We start from the raw sequence: 19,327 nt of genomic DNA, 5'->3' as shown, positions 1-19,327 counted from the left end.
TATAAGCAACCCAGAAGTTCTTTTCCGCGGACACGGCTATTCGAATAGATCATATTAACCCTGCAGGGGTGTACTTCTTCACACACGCTCTCACCACTTACCGCCGTTTACACGACATGTACTCGGCAACCTTCAAGCGGAAGCCCAACGTGGGTGTCGGCCACGGCCTACCTAAACACTCGAGTCTCTAGTCCAGGTTTATCGCCTATTCGGGTTCCATCCATGAGGAGATCCGGCCGGAGTTTCGCTCACGGCCCCAAACGATGTGAACAGGGTTCCGTGACACCAAACGGGCGCCCGGTTTACCCGGCCACGTGCCTACCGCATCACAGCCCACCCCTACGGTCAGCGCTGCGCACGGCCTCCAGCATACTACAAACACCAGAAACTACTTGCAACTCTTGGACAGAGGACAAGGGTGATTAAGAAGCCGAGAGGGTCCATTGGTTTCGGGCCCAATGCGTGGTAGTAGCTGAATCATGGATCACAAAACACAGAACTCAGTTCCTAAGGACGGCTTCAATGAGACAACCCACCATGTACTCCTACATGGCCTCTCACCGCTACCTCTACCAAATCGTGTTCACACACTTAGCTCACACACAGTACGACATGTTCACACGCCTCTGATTCATCCCCGATGAATCAGACCTGACTCAACTCTAAGCAGTAGCAGGCATGACAAACAAGCATGAATGAGTAGGCACAACAGGGCTCAAACAACTCCTACTCATGCTAGTGGGTTTCATCTATTTACTGTGGCAATGACAGGTCATGCAAAGGATAAAGGGGTTCAGCTACCGCAGCAAGTAACAGATAAATCGGTGTTGTCCTAATGCATTAAAAGAGAGCAGGAGCGAGAGAGTAGGATTGTATCGGAATGAACAAGGGGGTTTTGCTTGCCTGGCACTTCTGAAGATAACATTGAGTCTTCATCAGTGTCAACGATCACATCATCGGTATCGCGTCTATCGAGAGGGGACAAATACCGGCAACACAGAAAGGAACACAATCAATGCAATGCACAATATGATGCATGATCATGACATGGCAAAATGAACGTGTTTTGGGCTAATGCAACTAGCAACAGATTAAATGAAGTTGGTTTGAATATAATATTCAATTTCAAACTCCATATGTGATTAATTAAATGCCCTTTATATGATTTGTGCTAAACAGCAGCTATAAGTTGTTCTAACATGCATGAAAATGGTACAGATGGATTCCTTGAATTTTTCTGATAATTTTTCATATATAAATCATTTAATTTGAAGTTACGGTTAATTTTCTATGGTTTATTGAAGTTTTAGCTATTTTCTGGAATTTCCTGATTAATATTAAATCCAGAAAATACTTATTGCGTCAGCCCCACGTCACAGTGACGTCAGCAGGGTCAACCGGGCCGGTCAGGGTCAAACCTGACATGTGGGGACCACACGTCAGTGACACAGTTAACTAATCTAATTAAAATTAACCCTAACTAACTTAGTTAGCCGGGCGGGGCCCGCATGTCAGTGAGTCAGTGGCTTAACTAAAATAGTTATTAAATTAACCCAAAGTTAGCAGGGGACGGGCCCACACGTCGGTGACCCAGGGGGGTCAAATCCCTGGTCAACCGGGCTAATCCACCAGCGTCTAACCGCCGGCAACGACCAGACGCGGCGGTGGCTCGCCGGAATGGCTGCTCCGGCGCCCATTCGACGCGCGGAGGGGTTCTACAGGGAGCTCGAGCTCGTGCGCATCCAATGGAGCAAGCCAGAGGAGCTGGGGTGGCCTGAGTCGACGGCGGCGAGCTCCAAGGCGGCGGCCGGAGTTCGGGCAAGGTCGGGGTTGGCGTTAGGGGGCACGGGAGGGGAAGCTAGTGTGTGTGTTAGGTTCCTGGTGAGGTGTGGAGCATGTTGCCGTGCTCGGTAGCTAGCTCCGGTGGCTCTGGCCTTGTCCGCGTCATCGCCGGCGGCGAGGAGCTCACGGCCCCGGTGGAAGGGGCGGCTAGCGTGCGGGAACGAGCGCGGGGAGGAGGGGAAATGGAAGAGGACCTCACATAGACCCTGTAGTGGTGGACGGCGAGCTTGAGGGAGGCCGGACGGCGACGAATTTGACGACGGCGATCCTGGGTGGCCGAGGAGGGGAAAAAACGTCGGGGCAGTGCTTCGGGGCTCTTCCGGTCACGTGGCTCGGTGAGGGGGTTGACGACGAGGTGCAGGAGCTCGGGAGAATGTCGGAGAGGAGAGGGGGTGGCCGTGGTCATGGCTACGGCGAGCGGCGCTCTCAGGTGCGTTTGGTGACGAGAGGGAGGGAGAGCAGAGGAGGAGGAGGGGTCCAGAGAGAGAGAGGCGGTCGAGGGGGTCGAGGGCGTCTCCGTGGCGTCGCGAGGGAGTCGGGGAGGCTGCCACGGCGAAGCAGGAGGTGGAGGCCTCCGCGTGCGCGCGTGCGTGCGGTGTCCGTCCTCCTGGCAGGGAGGAAGACGACAGGGGGGGGTGGAGATGGGCTGGGCCGGCTGGGCCGGTTGGTGGGCGCCAGGTGGGCTGCAGGTGAGTTAGGTAAGCTTCTGCTCTTTTTTATTTTTTTCTTCTGTTTTGTTTTTATTTAATCTTTTGCCACTGTTTTGAATTAAAAATAAGAATTCAAACAATGCCAAAAACTCCTCTGAATATTTTATATTGCTAGATGGACTTTTCCAAAAGCTTATAAAATATTTCAGGGGTATTTGAAATTATATTCTAATTATATGAATATAATTCAAATTCAAATAGCTAATGAATTAAATCCAAAGTCCCAAAAATAAATCCTTTAAAATGTTCAATATTTTGGTTGGGACCAGAACCCTTGCCAAAAATTATCAAACATTTAAGAAGAGCATTTTGGAGCAATGAATGAGATTTCTAGGGTTTTTGCCCCCCTTTTATTTAAGGTTTTTGAGGCTTCCAATATTCCTCAATTCAAGTTTCAGAATTTAAACATGATGCACACATGAAGCTAGCCTAGAGCATTACCAGAAGCTAGGGATGTGACACCCTTCCTCTTCCACCGCCTACGCACGTCTGAGGGAAGCGAGCGGTCAACCCTTATATAGGAGTGCTAGCATAAAAAGTTGCATGCATGACCAGTAAAATTTCCATATTAAAGCGCCGCTCCGGCGGGAGTATGGCGTATGTTGTTACCTTTGGCCGGGCCATGGCTATCAGGCGACAGTGACTAGAGAAGAGGCGGCGGGAGGGGAATGAACGCAGCTACTGTTTGGGTTCGCCATCCAGCTTAAATAAATGCGCAACATCACGTGTACCTGCGGGTGCAAAAATTGTAACATACGTGTGTGCTTAAGTGGGCGTCACGTAACTGGTGTGTGTGCGAGAGAGATTCTGAGAGATAGAGTGCGTGTGTGTGACTCTACTCTTCGGACATGTACTCAACCTTTTGCATCAGGATATAAGTATAATGGTATTTACTTTAGCTAGTGATTTACATGGCCATGTTAACGTGGTTGTGTAAAAAATGTCACTTCCTGCTCGTGATTTGCGTTATATAATTACAAGCAAGATGCTCATGCATTGCACGGAACATCAATATGCATTTTTTTTACAAAACACCTATTGTGATTGACCCATGCAGGAGTAATCCCATGTGTAAAAACTAATGATATCTCGAGAATTTTATCGGAAAACTGGTATCTCGAGAATGTCATCGAAAAAATGGAAGATGAGAGATAAGGTGAGGAGGAGTGGAGCATGGTGGTGACTGGTGGTCGGAATGGGCGGAGGCATGGGGATGGACGGCGCCGGCAGGCAGAAGCGGCCACCATGCTAGATTGTTATAGAGACTTCCTTTTTTAATTGCTGATCAATGAGGTTGTCGGAGATAAGGATGTGGAGAGAGGTGCGGGTATCTTTTATAAAATTATCATAGTTTGCTTTCTATCCATCAGATATAGATCAGACAGTCTATATTACAAGATGGCAGGCACACGTCATCGCCAACTCGTTTTTTTATATGGGTACAGATGATAAGTTTGCTGACTACTAAATTAAAGTGGAATTTGTCCATGTTATACAAGTAAATTAACGTGATTGTTTATCATACGGGTAAGGCTGGATGAAGGGTGGTAGAAACAAATGCTCCACCTAGATCATGTGTGTGTGAGATGGAGTCTTAGTGTGTGTGTGGGTGTGTGTGTGTGTGTGTGAGAGAGAGAGAGATAGAGAGAGATGGAGTCTTAGTGTGTGTTTGTGAGAGAGAGATGGAGTCTTAGTGTGTTTGTGTGTGGGTGTGTGTGTGTGTGTGTTTGTGTGTGTGTGTGTGTGAGAGAGAGAGAGAGAAAGAGATGGAGTCTTAGTGTGTGTATGTGGGGGTGGGTGGGTGGGTGGGTGCGCGTGCGTGCATGTATGCATGTGTGTGTTTGTGTGTGTGTGTGTGTGTGTGTCGCGGGGTCCTCGGTGGCGGATGTAATTTAAGTGTGCATGGCTTCATCATAGAGAGGTGATGTGTAGGGCAGAGGCCACCAACGATGGGGTGCGAGAGAGAAAATGCCCGTAGAGAGGGAAGAGAAGGTGTGTGCACGTGAGAGGAACCGACATCGAGAGAACGTGTTTGTTCAAGAGACATCGAGGAAGACTACTATATATCGATGGTGCATGTAGGCGGGAATTAAACAAAGGGATGGTCTTATTGGTTTCGGGGATATAGGGGAAGAGTGAGAGGAGGGGGGTAGCTAGAAGGAGATTGTTAAGTGTGAGTGTGTGTTTTACCCATCCAGGCGGAAGTTATGTGCACACAAGAGGAGAGCGATTCGATGTGGCATTAGGGTTGAGGGTAATTAACTACGTATGGAGACTTTAAGAGATAGTGGTGTCGGCTGGAGCATGCATCTATGGCAAGCAGAGGGAGTGAGGCACAATGATTGTGCAAAAGAGATCAACCTATAAATGCATATGTATGGAGAGACATATATAGTGTGGGTGATAGGAAGCAAGACTCCGTGCGAGAAAGAAATGTTGACGGAGAAACTACAGATAGATACAGAGATGGAGATGCTAGCTAGACGGACATCCGCCAGTTTGAGTGTTGGAGATGACCGCTGGATGGTTCAGAGGGTGAAGTTATATATGTGTGTGAGAGAGAAAGATAAAAAGACGGCACTTGACTGCATGAAGAGAGAAACATATCTAGTGTGCGTGATAGGAAGCAAGAGTGAGGGCGAGAAAGAAGGTCGATGGAGAAACATATAAATAAAAAGATAAAGATGCTAGCTAGTGTGCGTTAGAGATAGGAGTCGAGTGGATCAGAAGGCTGAGTTATGTGTGTGGGTGTGAGAGAGATAGAGAGAGGGTGCATGTGAGTCACATACAAACAGATATCAGAGAGAAATGAGATCCCGAGAGATGGAGTTTTGTGTCTGCGAGAGAGAAAGATATTTCACAACGAGAGTGATAGCTAGAGAGACATATGAGGGAATGCAAGATATCTCTAGGGAGAGAGTGTGTGTGGGAGCAACATACAAGAGAACAGTGGAGAAATATGAGACCCTGGGAGACAAAGTTTGTGTTTGTGTGTGAGAAAGAGATATTTAAGAAGAGGAGTCGTATGTTCTCATATCTAAGGAGCGAAAGACATGTCTGTATGAGGGGTGTGCGAGTGGCACACATGGGAATAGTAGAGAGAAATGAGACCCCGGGAGACAAAGTTTTGTGTTTGTATGAGAGAAAGAGATTCCACATGGAGAATCATAGTTAGAGACACATATCAGGGAGCGTGATACACTTAGAGAGAGATAGAGTGATGAAGGTCGAGGGAGAGAGTACGGTCAGTGTGTTACAAAGATAAAAGATCATTGTCGACATACAGGTAGCACGAGAGATACCTGAGAGACGATGAACACGTATAGGTCCTGAGAGATAGTCCTATATAAGCATTAGTGATAGCTATATGAAACGAATATCTGGATTAAAAGGGATTCAAATATTTAAACTGGAGATCACGACATCGATAATATCATAACGCAAATTGGTGTATCAAACATGCATATTCATTTGAATTTGGGCACACGTGTAATGTTATATAGTTTATCAATATTGGTGATCCATAGATTCTTTAATTACAAACAATGCATGGTTTATATGAAATTAATGTCTAAACGGGATTACACTATATGTTGCGTGTGTGAAACACATTATACATGTTTGAGAAGTAAAAAAACCGCATAAAACACACATTAATTGGAGACAGTTAGCGAGGAATGCATACATTGGATTTCAACATAAAGTGGTTTCAAATATTTGAAAATCCAAATTGATGGATACAACCTTATGAATCTGAGATCATGCCATTTGTAAACCATATTTATGTATAAATGGTGTTGTGCTTTTGAAAGTATATATAAAAAAATGATGTATATAGTATTTAATTCCAATTGAAAATGGATCCCGCCCGAAAAAATAGAATAAAAACGGGATTCGAATTGAGTTGGCACGGTGAACGTGTACTCTGCAAAATTTGAACGAAGTGGGAAAGTCGTAGTAACCGCCCGAAACCAAAATCTGCGAGATGGAAATTACTACTGCCTATCCCTGCCACGCAAAGCCTATCTGCTGGATTTCTATAGGTTTCGATAGGGGTAGGTTTGTAATTTCACCCAAATGTGACATAACCGCCTCTCACCCGGATTCATACAAGGTGAGTGCCAAAACACAGTGTGTCCTCGGCCGAAATCGACTCCCTCCCCGATTCATATTCATACACGGTGGGCGCCAAAAACAAACTCTCGTCGGCAAATATTCGGTGTATGCGAGATTACCATCCTATCCCAAAGTGACTAATATTGCTGTGATGTAGGAAATTGGAAACGGGGGCTAAGTTTGTAAATTTCCTCGCATTTGAGACAAGCACGCCCTGAATACATGGTTCCCCCCTTCCTCTCTACCTCCCTTTTCCCCATTCGTACTCTGTGGGCACCAAAACACCCTCTCCACCCCAGCCTCCTCCGTCCGCCACCCTATCCACCGCCGTCCTCCTCCACCATGCAGGAGCTGATACCCCGGCGCCGCCGTCCATTACAAGAGATCAACTTCTATGATCCACGGCTTCGGACCGGGATCCTTGCATCCCGTCCTCTCACTTCATCCCCGCCGTCGTCCACCTTGCCGGCGCCGCTCTTACGACCGTCTCGTCCACCGCGCCCTGCCGCCACCGTCTACCCTCCTAGATGTGCTTCCACGCTGCCGATATCCATCGCTACCGCACCACAGTCAAATTCTCAGCAGATGCATACACGGTGCCGCACCAGAGGCGGTACTCTTTCGTATCTGCTCAACTTATTTATCGCAGCAAGAAAATAGATCGCCACTGCTTTACTCTGATTTCTTGTCTTGGTTGCGAAGTTGCCTTTGTTCGGTTTGCACCTTCAGATCCGCCATGGCACACTCAACACTATACTCCAAATGCGTGTGGTTTTCCCCTTTTATATTCCACACTAGTTAAATCACACTAGACTAAATTTCAAAATTGGGCCAGTCGATTTTTCAGAGCTCGCCGGAGTTCGCCGGTGCAAAGAAGGGGCTCGGGTGGTTGTGGGGCCTCGCCGAACAAAGAAAACTCGACGCGGGTGGGGGTGGGGGTGGGGTGTGCGGGTGGCGGAGGAACACATGCGGTGGGGGCCGGTGGTCCGGCTAGTGGACCGTGCGGTTTTCTGTATGGGAAGAATTAGAGACGAGGAAGAAGAAGGGTTAGGAGACGTAGGATCTTCATCCAACCGCCTGAAATGGTCGAGAGACAGCTGGGAGTTGCATTCTTAATGCGCTCTGGTTCATCATGTGTGGGCACTTCGCAACCAACATTTTATTATTCAAAATCTGCTTGCTCTTCTTTACCATGTTCCTCTTCCGTTCTTCTTTAATATGTACTCTCTCCGTTCCTAAATACAAGTCTTTGTATAGTTCCACAATGGACTACATATGGAGCAAAATGAATGAATCTACACTCTAAAATGTATCTGGATACATATGTATGTGATCCATAGTGGAAATCTCTACCAAGACTTATATTTTGGAACAGAGGGAGTATGATAGTAGTACAATATGTTCTTTGTACTAAAGATGAGGAGGGACATTTGAAGTGTAGAGGTCTATACGGTCGGTTGTGATGGACACTTTGAGCCTCTTTGTTTCGTAGGATTTTGTAAACATAGCAACAGGATTTGTAGTGGCCTGCCTACTTGAATCCTATAAGAATAGCAAGGAAATGCGGGGAGCCTCTTTGTTACACTGATATTAACAATACCGCATCTTCACTTGAAGAGAGCTGGTATTCGAAGCCTTTCTAGCCGTACCGGCAATACTAGCACATATATTCCAGCAAGTTCCACTTTGCTAATTTTACTCTGATGCTTAAGGTTTTCCCGTTATATCTACACTATGATCTATGTAGCTGCTTTGTGTCGCAGTAGCAGCAGTCCACTCTTGAAGCTAAACACTACAATGGCTTACAGAATTGGCACCAAGGCATTGAGGGCCATTCTGGATGCAATGAAACTCATACGCTCTCCACCTGTTGACTCTTTTTCAGAATATGATCCTAATGACTCTTGTTTAAAATTGCCACATATAGAGAGACATCATGGAATTGCATTTCTTTGGGCACTGTGATTCATCATGAGTGGGCAACCAACATTGTATGCAATGAAGCAGAACCTCAAGAATATGCTTCCTCTTCTGTTCTTTAAGTTGTTCCTCTTTGTTTATTCTGTATTTAGTACGTACAGTATGTTCCTTGTCAGGAAGGGTCGCAGGGACATCTGCAGTCAACAGCTGATAGAGCTGGCCTGTACGTGATCGATAGGCTTTCAATTACTAGCAGCAATACACCACCGTATTTTCAAGCCAACTCCACTTTCCCGATTTATATATCGTGGTTATGGTGTACCCCTGTTATGTACACTATGACCTGCCTAGTTGTTGTGTGTTCTTGTTATCATGGTTTGGCAATAAACTCTCTATATAGTATATTATGAACCTATCATCTGCCAACTATCCTTACTTCTGGAGCCTATTTTTTGTGTACTTATGCCAGATTATATAAATGCACGCACCATATTACAGCACACATGAGCTCTCTCATCAGAATCCAGTGATAGCACACAAGTGTTTACAGGGGGCGCCCCTATATTAGAATATCATCTGCATTACAAAGATAATCTCACAACTATTTATGTTTTCATGGTTTTCAGATATTATACTTAATTACAGTGAATATCAAAATCCGCGCATCAGAAGAATATTGTGGAACACTGCAATGACTTACAAAATTAGCACCAAGGCATTGAGTGCCATTCTGGATGCAATGAAACTCATACGCTCCCCACCTATAGATTCTTCTTCAAAATATGATCCTAATGACTATTCTAACCTCGAGGAGTCAAAGGCAGATGGCCTGTTATGTTCACCCTTCAAGGTGCCTATTATAACTTGGCAAGGTTTTATTGATTGCGCCTATCTTGCATATGTTGTCTTGCATTTCTTCTACTTTGTTGCACCACCATCTACTTAGTTTACTCATCATATATGTCGAGATGCCATGCCCATCCATTATCAATACATATTCCATCTATCATCATACCATGTTTTTCCACTCAAATGTTGTTCTTGTGCATCAGACATCAAAAAGGAAGAGCGTGATTGCCGAACCTGAAGGAGCACCAACAAAGTCCTTGAAAAACGTGGTTGTGCCAGAGAAATCAGACAGCACCCCACTTATATTGGATGTACAACCAGTGACACAAAACGTAGGACCGACTCCAGCAGACTGTACCCATACTTCACTGGCCACACCACTGGCCCCACCACGTAGGACCTGCACTCCAGCAAAAGGTATGCCGATTTCAGTTGCCATAGCACCAGCCATACCACAGAAAAATCCCACCCCAGCAAAAAGTACAACAAGTCCACCGGCCGAAGACCTATCCCAACTGCAGAGACGGCCAATTCCTATAGATTGGAACCCCATTCTAGTTATTCCCAATTTAAAAGACAATGCTTTCAATGTTTTTAGGGACTACGTGCATATATTCCCATCATGGGAAGATTATAGTGAAGACAAACACCATTTTCACATCTTCCTGTCCCACTTACGTGTAAGTGCTATTATTCATGGTGATTATTTTCCTGTTTTCTGCTGGTTGAACACATCAATGATTTACATTGCATTCTTGTAAGTAGGCGAGGGTCAATCTAGATGGTCATGATGAGCAAAGCTTGCTTGCGCTTTTCAAGGAAGCATTGCAGTAGTATCGGTGTTACCTGAGGAAATCACACTTTGATGGCAAGTCTATAAACGAATTTCTGGTGAAGTCTCCTGTGCTAAATTTAGAAGACATTGAATGGAATAACCTTGTTATGCACTAGTCTCGTTTCGAGGATGAGGTACTGTCTATGATATCGCATGACAATTTGAACTTCTACTTTTCTGCATGTCCTTACGGTTCTTTTTTTCAAGAAATCTGCTCAAAAAAGAATTCCGGTTTGAAAAGAACAACAGGATATCGCAAATATGCTGCCCGCTGCTTTGCTCTTGTTAGTACCTATTGTCCTATATCATTGTACTTGCATACATACCTGGTTCATTATGTGACAGCAGTATGCATGATAGCTTGCTTATCAATTGTTCGCTCCAAATTATCTGATCTGTATGAATGGTTACATTAGTGTAGAATATATCCAATGCCAATGAAATTTTTTAGCTCTGCATTGTTCTTGTATGTACATGCTGTCCTTTATCAGTGTACTTATATGGACATGTACCATAACTCTGCAGCTTATTTTCCTTTGACCTCCATTTTCTACACATCAGATCTATATTTACTCTTACCATAAGGTTCGATAACACCGATGGTACTGAAGAAGTTTAGCTCTGCATTGCTCTTGCCTATACCTTTTGCCTGTATCACTATACTTACATTTATAGCTACTTGGTTATGTAGCATCACTCTTCATCTTATCTTAAATATTCTCCATTTTTTCTTATATTGTCACATCTATATTTACTATTAACAAAATGTAAAATAAAGGCAATGCTTATGAAGAAGATTCTATGGTAAACTTCACCAATAATGTAAGTTTGTCCTTCTCAAGCCTTCAAACTTTGTTGTGTATCTTTGGTTAGGCATGACTGTAACAACTGTTTACTTTTGGTGTTTGCATCAAATTACGTGTTTGAAGTTTATTATGTAGTTCATAAACAAAAGTTTGTCCTTCTCAATTTAAGTTTTCAGTTGTACAACCAAGTTCCTTCTTCATGCCATGTAAGTTAAACTATACAGAGCAAGTGATCTTATTTTGCCAACCTGAAGTGGGTAAATTGACAGCACACTTACCATTGATACTTATGAGTTCTCGATCTGTAATCCAGTGGTGTCGTGAAGCTGCCAACTCCTTCACAATGTCATTTCCTGCCATGTCTTGACCTAAGCAATACCATATTGTGTTAATGCTATTTTAAACTGTGTCACTTTATTCGTCAGTAAGAAATGTGATGAATTTTCAGCACTCATACTTATATGTGCAAAACCTGTCATCTGTCTGCTTGTTTATCTTTCAGAGTGAGGAGGATATAAGTGTCAAACAAGTGCAGTCTCATCAGCTTGCTCAGCTGCTTGCGCTACAGCTTCCGAGCAGGGCTAGCCTTTCTTGAACACTATTGAAGTGCTATCGGTTTTGTATATTACTTTGTCAGCGTGTTTAATTGAACTGGTGGCGATGTTTGATGCCCACTGTATGTAATCTGCTGTCTGCTTGTGCTTTATTATCATAGTGGAGAACTTTGATGCCCAGTGGATGTAATATGCCGTAATTTCTTTATTGTATAGTCTAGGTTTTTTTCTTACTCACGATGGTGTAGTTATTTTACTGTATATATATCCTATCTTCGCAGTAAACCGGGCAAACCGTAAAATTACGGTAGATAATCGGGCCGTCATGCAAATCACTATGTATGATCCGCATCATGTGCCCCGTTATCTTGGTCCATTAACAGGCCTAAACGTAAACTGGCCCACTAGTAGATTCGGGCCTTTAATAGGCCGAGTAAACCACCGGCCCTATTTTCCCAGGAAAACTCAGTGGGCTTTTAGGAGGCCGAAAAGTAGATTGGGCCTGAAACGTGCCGAACAGCTCACGGGCCGGAAACATGCTGAAATAGACCCCAGCCCATGATTGTGCCAATCAAATCATGGGCTTATAACAAGCCAAAATTGTCTTGGTCCTTGTTTGGCCCAATCAGATTATCGACTGTGAGCAGGCCGGATGCAAATGGGGACGTAGTTAGGCCCAACTATATGACGGGCTTTTAACAGGCCGGAATATATATAGGGCCAAAATGTTAAACGGTCTTTTAACATGCCGAAACTAATATCAGGCCGAATTACTAAATGACCCTTTATAAAGTGAGCCCAAAAGCATAGCGTCCAGTTGACGGGCCGAATCTGATATGGGCCATAATTTAGCCCAAAGCCTCTCAAAGGGCCGGACCTCATTTGGGCCATAATTTGGCCCAGAATGTGGGAGGCTTTTAACGGGCCAGATCTCATATGGGCCTCTATTAGGCCTGGAATGTGGCAGGCTGTTAATGGACCGGATCAAATATGGGTCGGCATTTGGCCGAAAACATGGCAGCCTGTTAATGGGCCGGCCTACTAGTGTCATCAAAATCTTCTGGGCCTTCACCTGGGCCGGCCCATTATGGGCAGCCGAATCTCATGGGCCTTTAGCTAGGCCGGCCCATTTTGGTCCGCAATGTCTTGGGGGCCTTTAGCTGGGCCGGCCCATTATGGCCCACCAAATCTCGCAGGCCTTTAGCTGGGCCGGCCCATTATGGCCCACAAAAACTTGTGGGCCTTTAGCTGGGCTGCCCCATTATGGCCCGCAAAATCTCGTGGGACTTTTGCTGGGCCGACCCATTATGGACCGCAAAATCTTGTGGCCCTTTAGTTGGGCCGGCCCAATCAAACTTTATGGGCCACTTTAGTGATGAGGATTTCATCGTCCTTAAAGACCCGCTGGATCAAGAGCGGGTTAAACGGCAGCTATTTGCCACTGCACGAAGCCTGAAGAAACAACGACAAAAAATAAAGTCCAAATAGATACCCTTAACGACAGATGGACCAAGGTCCTAGCTGCCAAGGAGGAGCGCGGCCAGTGCGACAGACCAAAAGTTACCCAAAACGGAGACTACTGTCACAATTCAATGACGAGGCAATAGAGCAAGCACCTCCAAGGCACACTCAGGCGGAAACAAACCGGACCGCCCCCTCAAGGATGGGATAGGATAGCTGATAAAGCTGAATCGCCTCCTGCTCCACCCTGCCGTCAAGGCAAGGAGCCATTACGGCCAGTCTATGAATATGACCTACAACGCGACTTGGACGTTTGGGCGGGCCTGACAAGGTCCATTTACGTGCCCAAAGATGACCCCCCGTTAGACGGGATGGTTACCAAGCCTGGTTAGACAGAAATGACAGAGCTCGGGAACAACAATGAGCCCGGATGACAGACGATCTCCGGCGCGACATAGCCCTAATTAGGAGTGCCACTCATCCTCTTTACTTCACAGATAGAGTGATGCAGCACCAATTCCTGGAAGGTTTCAAACCTAAAAATATTGAGCCCTATGTGTCGGCGTTCTGGGAACGAGAGTCCCCAGACTTGCCTGCCTGCGGCCTGCGGCATGGCTCAAGTGGTGGCCCAGTACGGCCCATCTTCATCAACTCAAGCTCAAGACCCTCGCGAGGGGCCAAGCCTCGCGGGGCGGATGATGCAAGGCTTCCTCAGGGGCGGCCTCACCAGGCAGGCACGCGAGGAGGCGGAGAGATCAAGGTAGGGGTACCTCGCGAGGTGCTCGTGACACAAGCCATGACGATCGAGACCAGGCGGGCGCCGGCCTGCGCAGTGTCCTTGTTTCCTCTTTGGTGCAAAGGGGGAAAGCACAGGCGTGGAGTACCGAGGCAACAAGCAAAGGTTACCATTTCGGTGCAACGATACCAAGACCAGCAGAGCGGCAGGATGGAGGTCACCGTGGAGCCCAAGACGGCGTCATCACCAGCACCTTTGGCAGCCGAAGACCAGCTTTAGTTTTGATAACTTGTATTAGATGTTCACCTTCAAAATGGCCGTTGTTGGCGCCCTTCCCGCTCAATATTTGGGAATAGGACCAAGGCCTCTATATATAGAGCTAGCCACCACAGCAGAGGGTATCTCATAGAGTCCCCATCAGATCGAGAGGTGATCGAACTCTCCCAAGTAGTTCATCGCACCAGCCCAAGAACACCTCTCGCGAGGCTGTTCTTCCCTTGTACTGTTAATCATCAGCCACTGAGGCAATCCACCACACCACACACCGGAGTAGGGTATTACACCACAACGGTGGCCCGAACCAGTATAAATCTTGTGTCCCTCGTGTTGCTCATCACTTAGCTTAGATTCTCATCGAGGCGTTCGGATGTGGATCGGTAGGGGGAAGATCTTCACGCGCACCCCAGAGTTCGAACCTTAAGGGTTTTGCCAGAAACCGATATCCGACATTTGGCGCACCAGGTAGGGGTGCGCCGAAATCTTTCTTCTGCTGTTCCACATCCGATCGTTTGTTGCATCCATGGATGACGCCCGCCAAGCTCGCGTCGAGTGTCGGGCTGCTCTGGCCTCCCACGTCACCCAGACGGCTCCCGTCGGTGGGCCTCCCTGTCATTCCCTATCGTATGCCGCCCATGCCGCAACCGGCCCGGCGGGGAATGAGCAGCATGCATCGTCGCTGCTTCCCTTGGTGCGGCGGGAAAGCCGCACCGCCACCCCGTCGCTGACTCTAGCTGGTTCGTCATCGCACGCCCGTCGTGCTCCCACGGATGCGCATGCCGCATTAGTCCTGGCACGTGAGCTCCTGCACTTCCGTCCCGTCGACGACCTCTACAAGGAGTGGCTTGCTCGCATCACCGAGCTCGTCAGTGCCGCAGGGGGCTCCCCTGCACCATCCCTCTAGCTGCCTTGCCCTCCGTCCTGCATGGGCGATGCCGCTCACGAGGTGCCTCCGCCACCTCCTCCCCTAGAAGGTGCCCTGGCTCCATGGCGCACGGCCCCTGGATGAGACCCACCGCGTCCGGTGCCTGCGCGACAAGAAAGGAGCTGCCAAGAAATCCCTCGTCCCCAAGAAGGTGTGCGTGTGCTTCCTACACCGGCACTCCATGACCGCATCCCTGCACCAGCGCGTCAAGACCCCGCGCTGCCCCCGGTGGCAGCACGCGGGGACCCCCAGGAGCAAGCCCTGCGTCAGTAAAGAGCTACGGTGGCTACCGCAGGCTGCCGTGCCTTCACCACCGAGCTACGCAGTGTCGCCTAGCCGGGCAAGTTCAAGCCGGATCTGCCTCCTCGCTATGACGGCACTGCCGACCACATGGAGTTCCTGCAGCTCTACGAGCTGAGCATCAAAGCGGCCAACATGGACGAAAAGGTCATGGCGAATTGGTTTCCCATGGCTCTCAAAGACGGTGCCTGCACCTGGCTCCTGAACCTGCCTCCCGGCACGATCTCCTCCTGGGACGAGATGCGCGCCTGCTTCATCGCCAACTTCCAGGGCACTAGCAACCGTCCTCCGGTCGTGGGCGACCTGCGCTGCATCAAGCAGCAGCCTGGTGAAACCCTGCAGAAGTACATCCAGCGCTTCAACAGCGCTCGCCTCAAGATTCCTAGGGTGACCGGGGAGGCGATCATCTCAGCGTTCTCCGACGGTGTCCGCGACGTCAAGATGAAGGAAGAGCTGGTGATCCACGAAGATTTGTGCACGTCTCTGGAGCTGTTCAACCTGGCGACCAAGTGCGCAAGGGCTAAGGAGGGAAGCCTCTCCCTTCTCGAGCTCCCAGCTGCTGACCCAAAAGAGAAGAAAGCCAAGGCCAAGGACATGAAGCGCCAAGGAGTAGCTGTGCTCGCAGCAGAGCCAGACACGAAGCGTGGCAGGGACCAGCCGGAGTCGTCCAAGGGCAGCCGATACTGCGTGTACCATGACCTCCACACCCATAACACCAATGAATGGCAAGAGCTCAGGGCCGTGCGAGAAGGACGTGTCAGTCGATGCCCCGAGCGCATCGATCAGGGCTGTGACCGAGGAGGAGGAAGAGGTGGAGGACGATGGGCCAACCGTGGCCCTCGCCAAGGGTGGCGTGACCGACCTCTCGAGGACCGCTGGCAGGACCAGCCTGGCGAGGGGGCTTGAGGATTAGCCTCATGAGGATCGCCCGCAAGGCAACGCAGGCCTTCCTCCTTTGCCACCGCCACCAAGAAGGAATGAAGACCATCATCAGGACGAGGGGGCTGGGGGCTTCCAGGAGCCACGCGCTATCGCTTGCATCTTGGGCGGTGCCCAGGCCCCAGCCTCTCAGCGCATCTTCAAGCAGTTTGCTCACGAGGTGAATGCAGTCCTCCCCAAGCTCGAGGCCACATGCCCTCTCAGGTAGTCCATGTGCGCCATCATGTTCAGCTCAGCGGACCAGCTCAAGTGTGCGGCAATAGCCGGTGTCCTCCCAATGCTCTGTTCCCTAGTCATCAGCAATGTGCAAGTCACCAGGACCCTCATCGATGGAGGCGCAGGACTCAACGTTCTGTCCGTCAAGACGTTCAACAATCTCCAAGTGCCATATGATCAGCTTCAGCCAACCAAGCCTTTCTCAGGAGTCACTGATGGTTCCACCACTCCGATAGGGCAGGTCCGCCTCCTTGTCACATTTGGACAGCGTAAAAACTACCGTACCGAGCTCATCAACTTCGATGTTGCCCACATTTGCCTGCCGTACAATGCCATCCTCGGGTATCCAGCCCTAGCCAAGTTCATGGCAGTGACTCACCATGGCTACAATGTCCTCAAGATGCCAGGAAGCGGCGGAGTCATCACAGTCCCCTATGAAGAGAAGGATGTGGTGTGCTCTCTCGAGCGTGCCTTCCAAGCCGCGTCAATCAAGGACCCAGACAGGAAGAGTGGGAACCTTCCCGAGGCGGCTCCCAAGAAGAAGAAGACATCACCCAGCTCAAGGCCTCAGGAGGCAGGCACCTCCGGTGGCACCGCGCCAGGATCCGCGCCCATCCAAGGGGCGCCTCCCTCCGTCTCATAGGAAGGCGCGCCCACGCCCTCCTCGGGGAAGGCTCGAGGGCTCTCTCCTGGAGGGCCACTGACTTTGCCAAGATCACGAGGGATGCGTTCGGGCGCCACTTGGAGGCGTGCTTCACGACATGTTTCCCTCAGGAAGGCATAAGGCAAGGAGGGCCCAACCCTCAGGAGTTCATCACCAAGGTCACTCAGGAGCTGCAGGAATCAAGAGTCATGTGCGGCAACCGTCACCTACCCGGCGCAGCTCCCCATCCATGCAAGGATGGCGGCCCACGCGTCTGCATAGACTACCTAGGACTCAATCGAGTCGTGTCTCAGGAGCGTTTCTGGCCTTCGCGCGTGGGACGTTGCGAAGGTCCACCTCACAGCTACGTTCGCATGCCTTTCGGCCTGCCGAACGCGGCTGCTGCTCACCAACGCCTGATGAGGAGCATTCTGGAGGCTCAGGTGGCGAGGCACCGTGCGTTCCTGGAGGAGATGGAGATGGACCTTGAGGAGCCGCCCGGACCTCCAAAGCCTCCCGAGGCTCAGGGCCCCGAAGGCTCGTGAGGATTGACTTCTTCACCACGCGTCGTCATCTACTCCAACACTCGCTCCGCAATGATATCAGGTGACATCTTTCGAGTTTCATTTCAGCTAGGAGCGCCCTTAGGGCTGCATCATTCCCAGGTCACGTGGGTCTGTCCCCGCGGCATGTATCCGTTTTTCTTATGCCTTTAGCTTACCTTGTTGGGGGGGGGGCCTCGGGCAGCATCATCCCCAAGCCGCTTGGGCCAGACCTAGTGGCATGTGTCTTTCCTGCATCTATCTAAGCTGATTTGCTCTTTGCGGTTAACCTGCTTATGATTATCATCTCTCGCCCATCGCGGCCCCTTCTTCTCCTTCATGGAAAACTTCTTGCACGTTAAAAGGGGGGCGCCTGAGCATCGTGACTCAGGAGCTGTTACTGGCTCTCCATCCCTCACCCCCTGGCCTTGACCACGGCATCACAACCTGACATACCAGTGGCGGCTAAGCTAGCTCAAGGGCCGGGACCTGAGGACGTAGAGCGTTTGCATCTAACCACTCAGCCGCCCAAGGCTCAAGATCAGGCGCAACCCGCCTTGAGGTAGGGCCTCCTGAGTCCCGCGTTGGCTCACGAGTACCCAGATACACCTCGTCTAGCCCTACCGTGCCGGCCACGTGTCAGGGCGGGGCTGTACACGGCCAGGGGGCTCCTCTCGGAGGGGCCCCCCTCCCACGTACCAGTGGAAGCACCATGCTCAGCGCTGGCTGACGACATACTACTAATGGCGCAACAGACATGTGGTGCGCCATTAGTAATGGCGCACCATGTGTTGGTGTGCCATTAGTGTCCAAATACTAATGGCGCACCACATCCATGGTGCTCCATTAGTAACAAATTTTTTAATTTTTTTTTTCAAAACTAGTAATGGCGCACCAGGGGATAGTGCGCCATTACTAGTTAAACTAGTATTGGCGCATCACATCCATGGTGCGCCACTAGTAATTTTTTTTCAAAACTAGTAATGGCGCACCGTGTGTGTGGTGCGCCATTACTAGTTGAACTAGTAATGGCGCACCACTCCCACTGTGCGCCATTACTAACTTGGCTGAAAAATTCCACCGAACGCCCCCCCTTGGACCGTCTTTTCAGTTTTTAAAAAATAAAAGAAAATGATGGGAATGTCAAAAAATAAAAGAAAATAAGTTTCCCATGTGATATGTGGTCTAGTTGTTGGGAAAATTTACAAATATGAATTTCGACTTTATTTGCAAAATCTCTCTGGAATTTGTAAAATGGGCATAACTTTTGCATACAAACTCAGATTAAAAAGTTTTTTATATGAAAAATCATCTTGAAAGTAGTGTGAGGATGGGTGACCTTCCGGGAAGTTTGACCACTTAGTGCGATTTGACTTGAGATTAAGCATATTGACCCGAGATTAAGAAGAAACGAAAAAAAAACAATTTTGAAAAAAAATGAAAAAAATGAAAAAAATTATTACTAATGGCGCACTTCTATGTGGTGCGCCATTACTAAGTCAGATAGTAATAGCGCATCGTGGGCTATACTAATGGCGCACTGCCTAGTGCGCCATTAGAAAAAAAATCTAATGGCGTGGTGCTAGTGGCGCGCCTGTAGTGCGCCATTAGTAGGCAAAACAGGTGCGCCACTAGCAGGCCTTTTCCTAGTAGTGAC

This window comes from Triticum aestivum, chromosome 5B (genome assembly GCF_018294505.1).
Source record: "Triticum aestivum cultivar Chinese Spring chromosome 5B, IWGSC CS RefSeq v2.1, whole genome shotgun sequence".
Lineage (NCBI taxonomy): Eukaryota > Viridiplantae > Streptophyta > Magnoliopsida > Poales > Poaceae > Triticum > Triticum aestivum.
Note: the sequence above shows the minus strand (reverse complement) of the source record.